At 38.0% G+C, this 12,996-nt stretch overlaps 1 protein-coding gene and 1 pseudogene across 4 annotated transcripts in view; both read right to left on the bottom strand.

Moving 5' to 3' along the window:
* Nucleotides 1-12,996, bottom strand: part of PHF8 (PHD finger protein 8) — a 126,925-nt gene that overhangs the window by 39,922 nt on the left and 74,007 nt on the right. The gene's annotated exons all lie outside the window — the stretch shown is intronic.
* Nucleotides 3,341-6,804, bottom strand: LOC308494455 (etoposide-induced protein 2.4 homolog; annotated as a pseudogene). The gene is made up of 2 exons: nucleotides 6,800-6,804; nucleotides 3,341-4,356 (listed from the first exon to the last, which is right to left on the bottom strand). The product of its transcript is annotated as an etoposide-induced protein 2.4 homolog (transcript).

Genomic DNA, 12,996 nt, shown 5'->3' with positions numbered 1-12,996 from the left:
CATAAATTTATTATCTACATGTTTTCTTCTACATATTTTATTGTTTCAGGTCTTATATTTAATTCTTTGATCCATTTTGAGTTAACTTTTATATATGGTGACAAATATTAATCTAGGTTCATTCTTTTGCATGTGGCTTTCCAATTTTTCCCAGCACCATTTATTGAAGAGCTTTTTTTCTCCATTGTATGTTTTTGGCTCCTTTGTCAAAAATTATTTGCCCATATATATTTGGTTCTCAATTCTGTTCCACTGGTCTGTATGTCTGTTTTTCTGCCAATATCATGCCAATATTATTGTCGCTTTGTAGTGTAGTGTGATACCTCCGACCTTGTTCTTTTTTCTCAGGATAGCTTTAGGTATTTGGGGTCTTTTATGGTTCCATACAAATCTGATGATTTTTTGTTCCATTTGTTTAAAAAATGCCATTGGGATTTTGATAGGAATTGCATAAAATCTGTGTGTTGCTTTGGGTAATAACAATTCCTGGAGAGGTTATGGAGAAAGAGGAACCCTCATACACTGCTGGTGTGTATGCAAATTGACATAGCCACTATGAAAACAATATGGAGGCTCCTCAATAAATTAAGAATAGAGCTACCAATTGACCCAGCAATCCCTCTTCTAGGTATCTACCTGAAAAACTTGAAAACATTTTTTTTATAAAGATATATGTATCCCTGTGTTCATTGCAGCATTACTCAGAGTGGCCAAGACATGGAAACCGAAGTGTTCTTCGATAAATGATTAGATAAAGAAGATGTGGGACGTATATACAATGGAATATTGCTCGGCCATAAGAAAAGATGAAATACTGCCATTTGCGACAACATGGATGGACCTTGAGAATATCACACTAAGCGAAGTAAGTTAGATGGAATAACTTGAGAACTATATGGTTTCACTCATAAGTAGGATATAAAACTGAAAGCAACAAATGAAAACGAGAAACAAAGAAACAAAATTCATAGACACAGACAATAGTGCAGGGGTTACCAGAGGGAAAGTGGGGAGGGGTAGGTAGAAAAAGGTAAAGGGTGTCAAGTATTCGGTAACAGGAGATTTGACTTTGGGTGGTGAAAACACAATACTATATATAGATGATGTATTATAGAATTATACACTTGAAACCTATATAATTTTATTGATCAATGTCACCCCCAATAAATCTAATTTAAAAAAATGCTAAAAAGAGTACAGGCTGAAATGAAAGGACATTAGAGAATAACTTAAAGCTGTATGAAAAAATAAAATACACCAGTAAAAATAGCTACAGAGGTAATTATAAAAGCCAGTATTGTTGTATTTGCAGTTTCTAACTCCTTTTTGTTTCCTATATGATTTAAAATTCCAATGCATAAAACAATAACTATAAATCTATGTCAATAGGAACTCTCAGAGATCAACATATAAAAACCAGTGTGTTTCTATACACTAGCAATGAACAATCTCAAAAGTAAATTCAGAAAACAATTCGACTTACAATAGCATCAAAAAGAATGAAGTAGGTCGGAATAAAATTAACCAAGGAAGTGTAAGACTTGTATACTGAAAACTACAAAACATTACTGAATGAAATCAAAGAAGACATAAATAAATGGGAAAAAATGCCATGTTCATAAATTGGATGTCTTAATATTGTTAAGATGGCAATGCTATCTGAAGTATTCTACAGATTCGATGCAATTCCTATCAATATACAAATGGCCATTTTTGCATAAATAGAAAAGTTGATTCCAAAATTCAAATGGAATTGCAAGAGACCCTAAATAGCCAAAACAATCTTGAAAAAGACAGAGTTGGAGGATTCACACTTCCCAATTTAAAAACTTACTACAAAGCTACAGTAATCCACACAATATAGTACTGACATAAGGATAAAAATATAGAGCCATGGAATAGAACTGAGTGTCCAGAAATAAAGCCATACATCTATAGTCAACTGATTTTTGACAGGAGTGCCATGACCACTGAATGGGGGAAAGGAGAGTCTCTTTAAGTATTGGTGTTATATAAGAAGAAAAAGAACTCAACTGATAAATTACAATGGAATACTAAAACTTAATCAAATAATCCAAATGAAGGCAGGGAATGAGAAACAGAGGAACCAAAGGCAGAAATAACCAAGAAAAAAAAATAAAATGGTAAACCTTCATTTGAACATCTCATTAATTACATTAAATGTAAATGGTCTAAAACACCAATTAAAAGATAAAGATTATCAATAAGGAATTTTTTTAAACCAAAAGACTCAACTAAATGCTGTCTACAGAAAACTGTCTACAAAAAAATTCACTTTAAATGTAATCATACAGGTAGGTTAAAAATAAAAAGGATATTAAAAGATATACCATACCAATGCTAACAAAAGCTGGATGGCTGTATTATCAGACAAGGTAACTTCCGACCAAGGAAAATTACCAGGGATAAAAAGTGATATAACATAATGACAAGAGAGTACAATCAACAAGAAGACAATCTTTTTTTTTCAGATTTAATGGGTTTAATAAGTTTTCCCCTTCAGATCCTATTTGCAGCACCCAATATTCTTTAGAAACACCAGACAGAATCAACAGTGGCTAACAGTAAATTTCAGACCTCCAGAGTTTAAAAGTTCAGGTTCTCTGAGTATTCTGTGTTGCAGTGGCAGTTATCCAAAATCGGTACCTCCCTGTAGTTGGGGAACTTTAAATATAACAGTGGGAAAAGCTTATTTTTTCCTCCTTCAAGGGGAAGAAAAATGACTCCTCAAAACCCAGATCTGGCTGTGAGGTCTTTTCTCCTGTTCCATCTCTTTCAGGCTTGTTTTCTGCAGTGGAACAAGAGACCAAAATCTAACCTGAGTTACGAGAAACAAAACAGTGATGGCTGTAAAAGGAGTGACCAAAAGCAACTAAGATATTCCTTTACCTCCCATATCCAATATATGAAAACAGAAAAACAACAAAAACAATAGGTCCACAAAATACAACAGCTAGAATTGCAAAATCCATTCATCTGAGGGTGGTGGAAGGCAGGAAGGGGAGATAGGAGGGTAAATGGCACAGGGAGAAAAAGTATTCAAATCAGTCCTGACACAGGGGCTGGTAAATACTAGAAAAGAGCTGCAGAAAGACATGTGGTCCTGTCAGACTCACGGGTGTTAAAAATCCACACATTAGTGTCAGGGAGATTGTACCTTATGTTCACCAGAGACAAAATGGTCAGTTCCTCAGAGAGAAGGGACTATGCAGAGGACCCTTGGCAGCGTGGGTCCTGCCTTCCCTGGTGAGAGAGGTGACGACGAAGAGCTACTCAGCTTCCTTTCAATCCCATTCATCCCCTCTGGGTGGCAGGTGACTCAGTGGCCTGCAACAGCCTTTAGTTTGGCAGGAGACAGGTTCAGTGAAGGGAACTTCTCTGTAGAGGTTGAGCTACTCGGGGCCAACTGTAGGTAGACTGTCTTGTGGAAGAGTCTGTTGCTTAAGAAGACCACAAGGAGAAGAGGAGCAACTGGAAAAGGGATGCTTTGCCAGGGGTCTTTGCTTCATTGGCGCTGATAATGAATAAAGAAAAGAGGATAGAGAGGAGGCAGCCACTGATAATGTATGAGGACTGCATTGCTGTGAGGAGAGCCAACGGCAAACCGAATCCGAAGTAGTAAGGTCAATTCCTCGACAACCATTGGTGCATTTCATTTCCTTTATTAAACCAACAATATTCAAAGCAGTACAGTGAGTAGAGAAGGGACATATGCAGGAGACTCACCAGCGGGCCAACAAGATGGATGGGAAAGAGATTCACAAACATCCCCGGACGAGCAAGAGCCTGCAGCAGAAGGCTGAAGAACATGTCAGCAATGATTTTGCTGACACTAGGCAATGAGTGAGACTTCCTCTCTCGAATGCCAGATCAGCAATATCTTGAAACCAAATGTCATTCACAACTTTGCTAAGCACAAACAGGGAGAGCACCCAAAGAGCACTGAAAACTGGAGTGAGGAAGAATTCTAGCCACAACCAAACCTCTCCATGTAGTGACAGATCACCAATAATTTAGGCAGTTACTGACTGAAGTACAGGAATAAACAATCCATAAAAGAAGAGGAGACTGAACCAGAATACTCCACCATTCCAAGCACAGCACTGGAAAACTCTACTAACAATACCTGCCTCACTCTCTTGCTTCCTCTCTATCCTCTGGGGTCTCCTCTGCACTAGGACACTACTTGCCCTTCTTAGATGCTACTCTCTCTTTTGCTGAATTCGAGCATCTAGTTGTGAGCTGGTACAAATTCCCCAGATGGAGTCTTTGACTCCCTTGGCAAAGTCCAGGAGAAAAGTTTTGACATTATCAACTACCTCTTCATCACTCAAACTACCAATTCAGGTAGAGAGGTTTCTAGGGTAAGAAACTTCTGTTAATATTCCCACCCCACAGCTCCGCTGCCTGGTGCTGACCCAGCCCAGCCCCTCACCCAACACACAGCTGGCTGCCACCTGGGTGCTCCCAGGGCCCAGGCCAATGCACCCACACTGGGCATGACCTAGGCATGAGGGGTGGTGGGAAGTCTGCAGACACAGAGCCCAGCTGCCCAGGGTGGAGGGGATGGGGCCAAGCCAAAACAACAATCTTAAATGTGGATACACGTAACAGCAAAGTTTCCATCTATATGAAGCAAAAACTTATGGAACTTAAAGGGGAAATAGACAAATCCCTAATTATACTTGGAGAGTGCAACACATCTTTCAGTAACTGATAAAACAAGTAGACACAAAATCAGCAAGGTTACAGAATGTCACCATCAATCAACTTGATATAATTGAAATTTGTGGAACACACATTCTTCCCAAGCTCACAGTGCAAAATTTTCAAGACAGACTTAACCTTGGGTAATAAAACAAATCTTAACAAATTTTAAATGAAAACCCAGTTCTTTGAAAAGATTAATTAAAATCATAAAATGCCAGCAAGAATGACAAAGGAAAAGAAGACATAAATTACTAATATCAAGAATGAAAAAGAAGAAATCACTAAAGACCTCACAGACATTAAAGGGATAATAGGGGAATACTAAGATAACTCTGGGCCCATAAATTCTACAAGTTAGCTGAAATGGACCAGTTTCTTCAATGACATAAACTGTCAAAATTCACTCAGGATGAAATACATAACCTGAATAATCCTATATCTACTAAAGAAAATCCACAGGGAAACCTAAAAAAGAAATCTCTAGACCCAGGTGATTTTCCTCAAAAATCCTACTAAACATTTAAACACACACACACACACACACACACACACACACACACACACACACAAATAATTCTACATAATCTTTTCCAGAAAACAGGAGAGAAAGGAACAGTTTCCAATGCATTCTTTGAGGCCAGCATTACGCTGATACCAAAATTAAAGACAGAGTACAAGAAAATTACAGACCAATATCTCTTATGAATATAGACACAAAAATCCTCAGTGAAATACTACTAGTAAATACTACTAGTAAATTAAGTCCCGTAACATATAAAAAGAATAATACACCATAATCCAATAAAGACTATCCTGTGATTTCAAGTCTGGTTTGATATTTGAAAATCAATCAATGTAATCTACCATATTAACAGTCCATAGAAAAAACATATGACCATATTCATTCATGAAACAAAAACACTGGACAGAGTGCAACACCCATTTATAAAAAAAAAAAACTCTCAGCAAAATAAGTGAACTTCCTTAAGTAAAACTGCCATTATCTGCAGATGACATGATACTATATAGAAGAATCCCAAAGATTCCACCAAAAAAACTATTAGAATTGATTAATGAATTAAGTAAAGTAGTAGGATACAAAATATTCAGAAATCAATTGCATTTCTATACACCAATAATGAACTATCAGAAAAAGAAATTAAGAAAACAATCCCATTTACAATCGCATCAAAAAAAAATACATTGGAATAAATGTAACCAAAGGGGACAAAGACTTCTACTTGGAAAATTATAAGGCATTGAAGAAAAAAATTAAAGTAGATAAAGCGTTCTCATGGTGATACGATGAATTAACATCGTTAAAATGTCCATACTACCCAAAGCAATCTATATATTCAATGAAATCCCTCTTAAAATACCAATGTCATTTTTCACAGAACTAGCACAAATAATCCTAAAATTTATGTGGAAACACAAAAGACCCCAAATAACCACAGCAATCTTGAGAAAGAGGAACAAAGTTGAAGGTATCACAATACGTGATATCAAACTATACTAAAAGGCTGTAGCAATCAAAACAGCGTGGTACTGACATAAAAATAGACACAGATCTATGGAACAGAATAGAGAGCCCAGAAACAAACCCACACCTATGTGGTCATATAATCTACCATGTTTCCCCAAAAATAAGACCGAGCCGGACAATCAGCTCTAGTGCGTCTTTTGGAGCAAAAATTAATATAAGATCTGGTCTTATTTTACTACAACATAAGATCGGGTCTTATAATTATAATATAATATAATAAATATAATATAATATAATGTAATGTAATGTAATGTAATGTAATATAATATAATATAATATAATATAACATAACAATATAATATAATATAATACCAGTTCTGATGTAATATAAGACCAGGTCTTAATTTATTTTTGCTCCAAAAAACACATTACAGCTGATTGTCCGCTAGGTCTTATTTTCGGGGGAAAACAGTATAACAAAGGAGGCAAGAATATACAATGGAGTAAAGATGGCCTATTCAACAAATGGTGCTGGGAAAACTGCACAGATGCATGCAAAATAATGAAACTGGACCGTCTTACTCCATATTCAAGAATAAACTCAAAATGGATTAAAGACTTCAATGTAAGACCTGAAACCATAAAACTCCTGGAGGAAAACAAAGGAGGCAGTAAACTCTCTGACACTGCTCTTAGCAATATATTTTCTGATCTCCTGGGGCAAGGAAAACAAAACAAAAAAATAAACAAATGGGATCACACCAAACTAAAAAGTTTTTGCACAGCAAAGAAAACCATCAACAAAATGAAAAGACAACCTAACGAATTGCAGAAAATATTTGCCAATGATACATCCAATAAGGGGTTAATATTCAAAATTTATAAAGAACTCAGGCAACTAAACATCAAAAAATCTAACAATATGATTAAAAATTGCGTAGAGGACCTGAACAGACATTTCTCTGAAACGGACAGACGGATGGCCAACAGACATATTAAAAGACGCTCAATATCGGGGCCAGCCTGCTGGCTCAGGTGGATAGAGATCCATGCTCCTAACTCCAAGGGCTGCCAGTTCGATTCCCACAGGGGCCAGTGGGCTCTCAAACACAGGGTTGCCGGTTCAACTCTTCGAATCCCAGAGGGGATGGTAGGCTCCGCCCCCTGCAACTAAGATTGAACACGGCACCTTGAGCTGAGCTGCCGCTGAGCTCCCGGATGGCTCAGTTGGTTGGAGCGCGTCCTCTCAACCACAATGTTGCCGGTTCGACTCCTACAATGGATGGTGGGCTGCGCCCCTGCAACTAGCAACGGCAACTGGAGCTGGAGCTGAGCTGTGCCCTCCACAGCTAATACTGAAGGGACAGCAACTTGAAGCTCAACGGTACGCTCCACAACCAAGATTGAAAGGATAACAACTTGACTTGGAAAAAAATCCTGGAAAGTACACACTATTTCCCAATAAAGTCCTGTTCCCCTTCCCCAATAAATCTTCAAAAAATAAATAAACAAAAATTTATTCATATGTTTATAAAAAAAGATGCTCAATATCACTAATCATCAGAGAAATGCAAGTTAAAACCACAGTGAGATATCACTTCACACCTGTCAGAATGGCTCTCATCAACAAATCACCAAAGAAGTGTTGGTGAAGATGTGGAAAAAAGGGAGCCCTCGTGTACTGTTGGTGGGAATGCAAATTGGTGCAGCCACTATGGAAAACAGTATGGATGTTCAAGAAATGACAGACGTCATCAAAATGGTGGTGAGAGGTGAGCCTCTGTAAATCTCCCCTGGAATTTACAACTAATCAAACAACTATAACTCCACAAAGGACTCCCTGCACAGCAGAAAGGCAAGACGAAGAGGTCCACTACTGAATTCACCTAAAGATGAGAGAATCGAGCGAGCGGGGGATAAGGGAAGGGAGAAGTGCGGAGACAGGGACACGCGGGCGCAGGACACAGACCTGGCTCAGTGCTCCGAGCTCGCTGCATCCCGGAACTAGCGCAGCTGCGGGAGAGGGAAGGACTCGGACTGCTAGGGCTCCGCTTACGGCCCACAGGGCTGAGGGGGCAGCATATAACACGGCTGAACCCAACGCTCACGGCAGAGACCTCGGAAGAAAGACTGAGGGAAGAGGGCTGAAAACAGTGGTTTAAGCCCTCACTGCCGGGCGGAGAACGGAAGCCTTAGGCACGGAGACTAGCCGCCCCCTACCTACCCTCCCAGAGCTCGCTCAGCCCCCACCTGCCCGGTGCTAGAAGAGGAACAGTAGCAGTGTCAGATCAAAAGGACAGAATATTTGCTGCTCTGAGAACTGTGGACCGCAGCAGATTCACAGACCAACTAGTTCCAGCAAAGGGGAGGGAAACATGGAAGCAGGACCGGCTGTGGTGGTGGTCACCGGCATTGCTCTGGGCCACCTCTCACAACTTGCCGCACCTCTGGCCCCACCTATCTGGGCGGATCCCTGCAGGAGTAAACAGAACTGCTGAAACATATGGGCTCTGAATCTGATGTAGGAAGAGCTTTGGAACTTCAAAGGCTCTCTGCATACCCACACGGACACTGCACCCTGTGACCCAGGCAAACTATTAACAGAGGAAAAGCCTGTCTCCCAGGGAATCCTCCAATTCTGTGAGAAACTAGAACAGTGCAGAGAAAACATAGCACTACTGTGTGAGAGAGAAAAAAATGGCTGCAGTCGGAGAGAAAGTAAAACATTCTACCAACAAGAACTAGAAAATCAAAGAAAGACCTCTTCCTATCAACGTGTTGCAGAAGCCACTCCTGTAGATGTCTAGGAAGACAAATAATAAATCAGAAATTGCCATGAATAACCAAGGCAACAACACAGCTCAGAAAGAAAGTGAAAAGCCTCCAGAAAATGGAGGCTTGGAAATATGTGACTTAAATGACAGAGAATTCATTATTGCAGTGCTGAAAAAACCCAACGAGATGCAAGAAAACACAGAAACGCAGTTTAATGAACTCAGAAACACAATCAAAGAACAACATGAGCATTTTACGAAAGAGATTGAAATTTTAAAAAAGAACCAAACAGAATTTCTGGAGACTAAGAGCTCAATAGAAGAAATGAAGAATGAAATAGCCAGCTTCGGTAATAGAGTTAACCAGATGGAGGAAAGAGTAAGTGACATCGAAGATAGAAACCTGGAAATTACATAGATGGAAGAAACAGACTTGAGACTTAAAAGAAATGAAAGATGGGTACAAGAACTTTCTGACTCCATCAGGAAGCACAAAATAAGAATAATGGGCATACAAGAAGAAGAAAAAAGAGAGAACAGAGAATATATTCACACAAATTGTCCATGAGAACTTCCAAAATTTGTGGACAGAACTGGATCTAGAATCCAAGAAGGAAATAGAATACCTAATTACCTCAATCCCAACAGGCCCTCTCCAAGGCACATTGTATTGAAGCTGTCAAAAATCAAGGACAAAGAAAGAATCCTCAAGACAGCCAAGGAAAAGAACATGGTAACCTACAAAAAACAGCCCATTAGATTATCATCAGACTTTTCAGCAGAAACTCTACAAGCCAGGAGGGAGTGGAACTAAATATTCAAGCTATTAAAAGAGAGAAATTATGAGCCAAGAATAATGTATCCAGCAAAGATATCCTTTAGATATAAAGGAGGAATAAAGACCTTTCCAGACATACAGAAGCTGAGGGAATTTTCTAATACACCACCTGCACTACAAGAAATACTAAAGGAGGATATTCGACCACCATCAACAGGAACTATTTGTGGCTACCAAAATATAAAAAGGGGGAGACTAAAGGCCTGAACCGAAATATGGCAATGGAGAAAAAGTAAGCGTGCTGAAGAAAATGGAATACTCTAGATATCAAATTTTCTTAAAAAAAAAAATTTCTTTTACATAAACTTAAGGGTAACCACTCAAAAAAAATCCAGAACTGAAATATATACTGTAATAAAGGAAGAAACAGAGGGAAACATCATAGAATACCACCAGACAAAAATGATAGACAACAACAAAAAAACAAAGAAACAATGGAGACACAGCCTTACCAGAAAACTAGATAGAATGACAGGAAATCCTCACACATCAATAATCACCCTAAAGGTAAATGGACTGAACTCACCAATAAAAAGACTGAGAGTAGCAGATTGGATCAAAAAACTAAACCCAACCATAAGCTATCTCCAAGAGACACATCTCAGCTACAAGGACAAGCACAGACTCAAAGTGAAAGGGTGCAAATTGACATTCCAAGCAAATGGTATCCAGAGAAAATCAGCTGTAGCCATAATGATATCAGATGAAACAGACTTCAGGGTGAAAAAGGTAACAAGAGACAAAGACGGACATTTCACAATGGTAAAGGGGATTATACAACAAGAAGACATAACAGTTATCAATATTTATGCCCCCAATCAGGGAGCAACAAAATATACTAAGCGACTACTAACAGAACTAAAGGGAAAAATTGACCAAAACACAATAATACTAGGGGACTTAAATACATCATTGACAGCTATGGATAGATCATCCAAACAGAAAATAAATAACGAAATACCAGCCCTAAGTGACACACTAGATGAAATGGACATAACTGACATTTATAGAGTACTTCATCCAAAAACATCAGACTATACATTTTTTTCTTATGTTCATGGAACATTCTCAAGGATAGACCATATATTGGGACATAAAATCAGCCTCAGCAAATTTAAGAAGATGGAAATCATACCAAGCATATTCTCTGATCACAAGGCTTTGAAATTGGATATCAACTGCAGAAAGAAAGCAGGAAAAAACACAAATACATGGAGATTAAACAACATACTTTTAAAGAATGACTGGGTCAAAGAAGAAATAACAGGAGATCAAAAGATACACAGAAACAAATGACAATGAAAATACATCCCACCAATATTTCTGGAATGCAGGGAAAGCAGTTTTAAGAGGGAAATTTATATCATTAAATGGCTATCTCAGGAAATAAGAAAAATCCCAAATAAATAACCTCATGATACACCTTAAAGAACTAGAAAAAGAAGAACAAATGAAACCCAAGGTCGCCAGAAGAAAGGAAATAACAAAAATCAGAGCAGAACTAAATGAAATACAGAACAAAAAGATAATAGAAAAAATTAATATGACAAAGAGCTGGTTCTTTGAAAAGATTGACAAAATTGACAAACCCTTGGCTAGACTCAATTACATAAAAAGAGAGAAGACACTAACAAAATCAGAAATGAAACAGGGGAAGATATCGTGGACGCCACAAAAATACAAAGGATCATCCAAGAATACTATGAAGGACTATATGCCACCAAATTCAATAAACTAGATGAAATGGACAAGTTCTTAGAATTATAGCCTTCCAAGGCTGAACCATGAAGAACTGGAAAATCTAAAAAGACCGATCACCAGTAACGAAATTGAACCAGTCATGCAAAACCTTCCCAAAAGCAAAAGTTCTGCACCAGATGGCTTCACTAGTGAATTCTACCAAACCTTCAAAGAGGATCTAATACCAATCCTGCTCAAACTCTTCCAAAAAAGTGAAGAAGAGACAGTACTCCCTAAACTCATTTGATGAGGCCAACATTACCCTGATACCAAAACCTGGTAAGGACAACACAAAAAAAGAAAACTACAGACCAATATGCCTAATGAATACAGATGAAAAATCCTAAACAAAATTCTAGCAAATCGAATGTAGCAATGCATTAAAAACATTGTTCATCAGGATCAAGTGGGGTTCATCCCAGGGGCACAAGAATGGTTCAACATCCACAAATCCATCAATGTGATACATCACGTAAACAAAATAAAGGACAAAAATCATATGACTATATCATTTGATGCAGAAAAAGCATTTGACAAGATACAACATCCATTTATGATTTAAACACTTAATAAAATACGTATGGAAGGAAAATACCTTAACATAATAAAGCCATATATGACAAACCCTGACCTAGTCTCATAATTAATGGGGAAAAACTGAAGCCCTTTGCTCTATGATCAGGAACACGACAGTGCTGTCGCCTATCACCTCTGCTTTTCAACATAGTGTTGGAAGTCCTTGCCAGAGCAATCAGGCAAGAGAAAGAAATAAAAGGCATCCAAATTGGGAATGAAGAAGTTAAATTATTACTCTTTGCAGATGACATGATGCTATATATAGAAAACTCTAAAGACTCTACCAAAAAACTATTAGAAACAACCAACGAATACAGTAAAGTCGCTGGGTACACAATCAACATAGAAAAGTCCATTGCATTCCTATATACTAACAATGAAATCTCAGAAAAAGAAATGCAAAACAGAATTCCTTCTGCAATTGCAGCAAAAAGAATAAAATACCTAGGAATAAACTTAACCAAGGATGTGAAGGACCTACATGCTGAAAACTATAATACATTTTTGAAAGAAATTCAAGAAGACACAAAGAAATGGAAAGACATTCCGTGCTCGTGGATTGGAAGAATCAACATAGTCAAAATGGCCATATTACCCAAAGCAATATACAGATTTAATGCAAACCCCATCAAAATCCGAATGGCATTTTTTAAAGAAATAGAACAAAAAATCATCAGATTTGTTTGGAACCACAAAAGACCCTGAATAGCCAAAGCAATCTTAAGAGAAAAGAACAATACTAGAGATATCATACTCCCTGACCTTAGCTTGTACTGCAAGGCTACAATAATCAAAATAGCATGGTAGTGGCAGAAAAACAGACACATAGACCAATGGAATAGAATCGAGAA

Source organism: Rhinolophus hipposideros, assembly GCF_964194185.1.
Source record: "Rhinolophus hipposideros genome assembly, chromosome: X".
Lineage (NCBI taxonomy): Eukaryota > Metazoa > Chordata > Mammalia > Chiroptera > Rhinolophidae > Rhinolophus > Rhinolophus hipposideros.
Note: the sequence above shows the minus strand (reverse complement) of the source record. Positions and strands in the feature narration are given on the sequence as shown.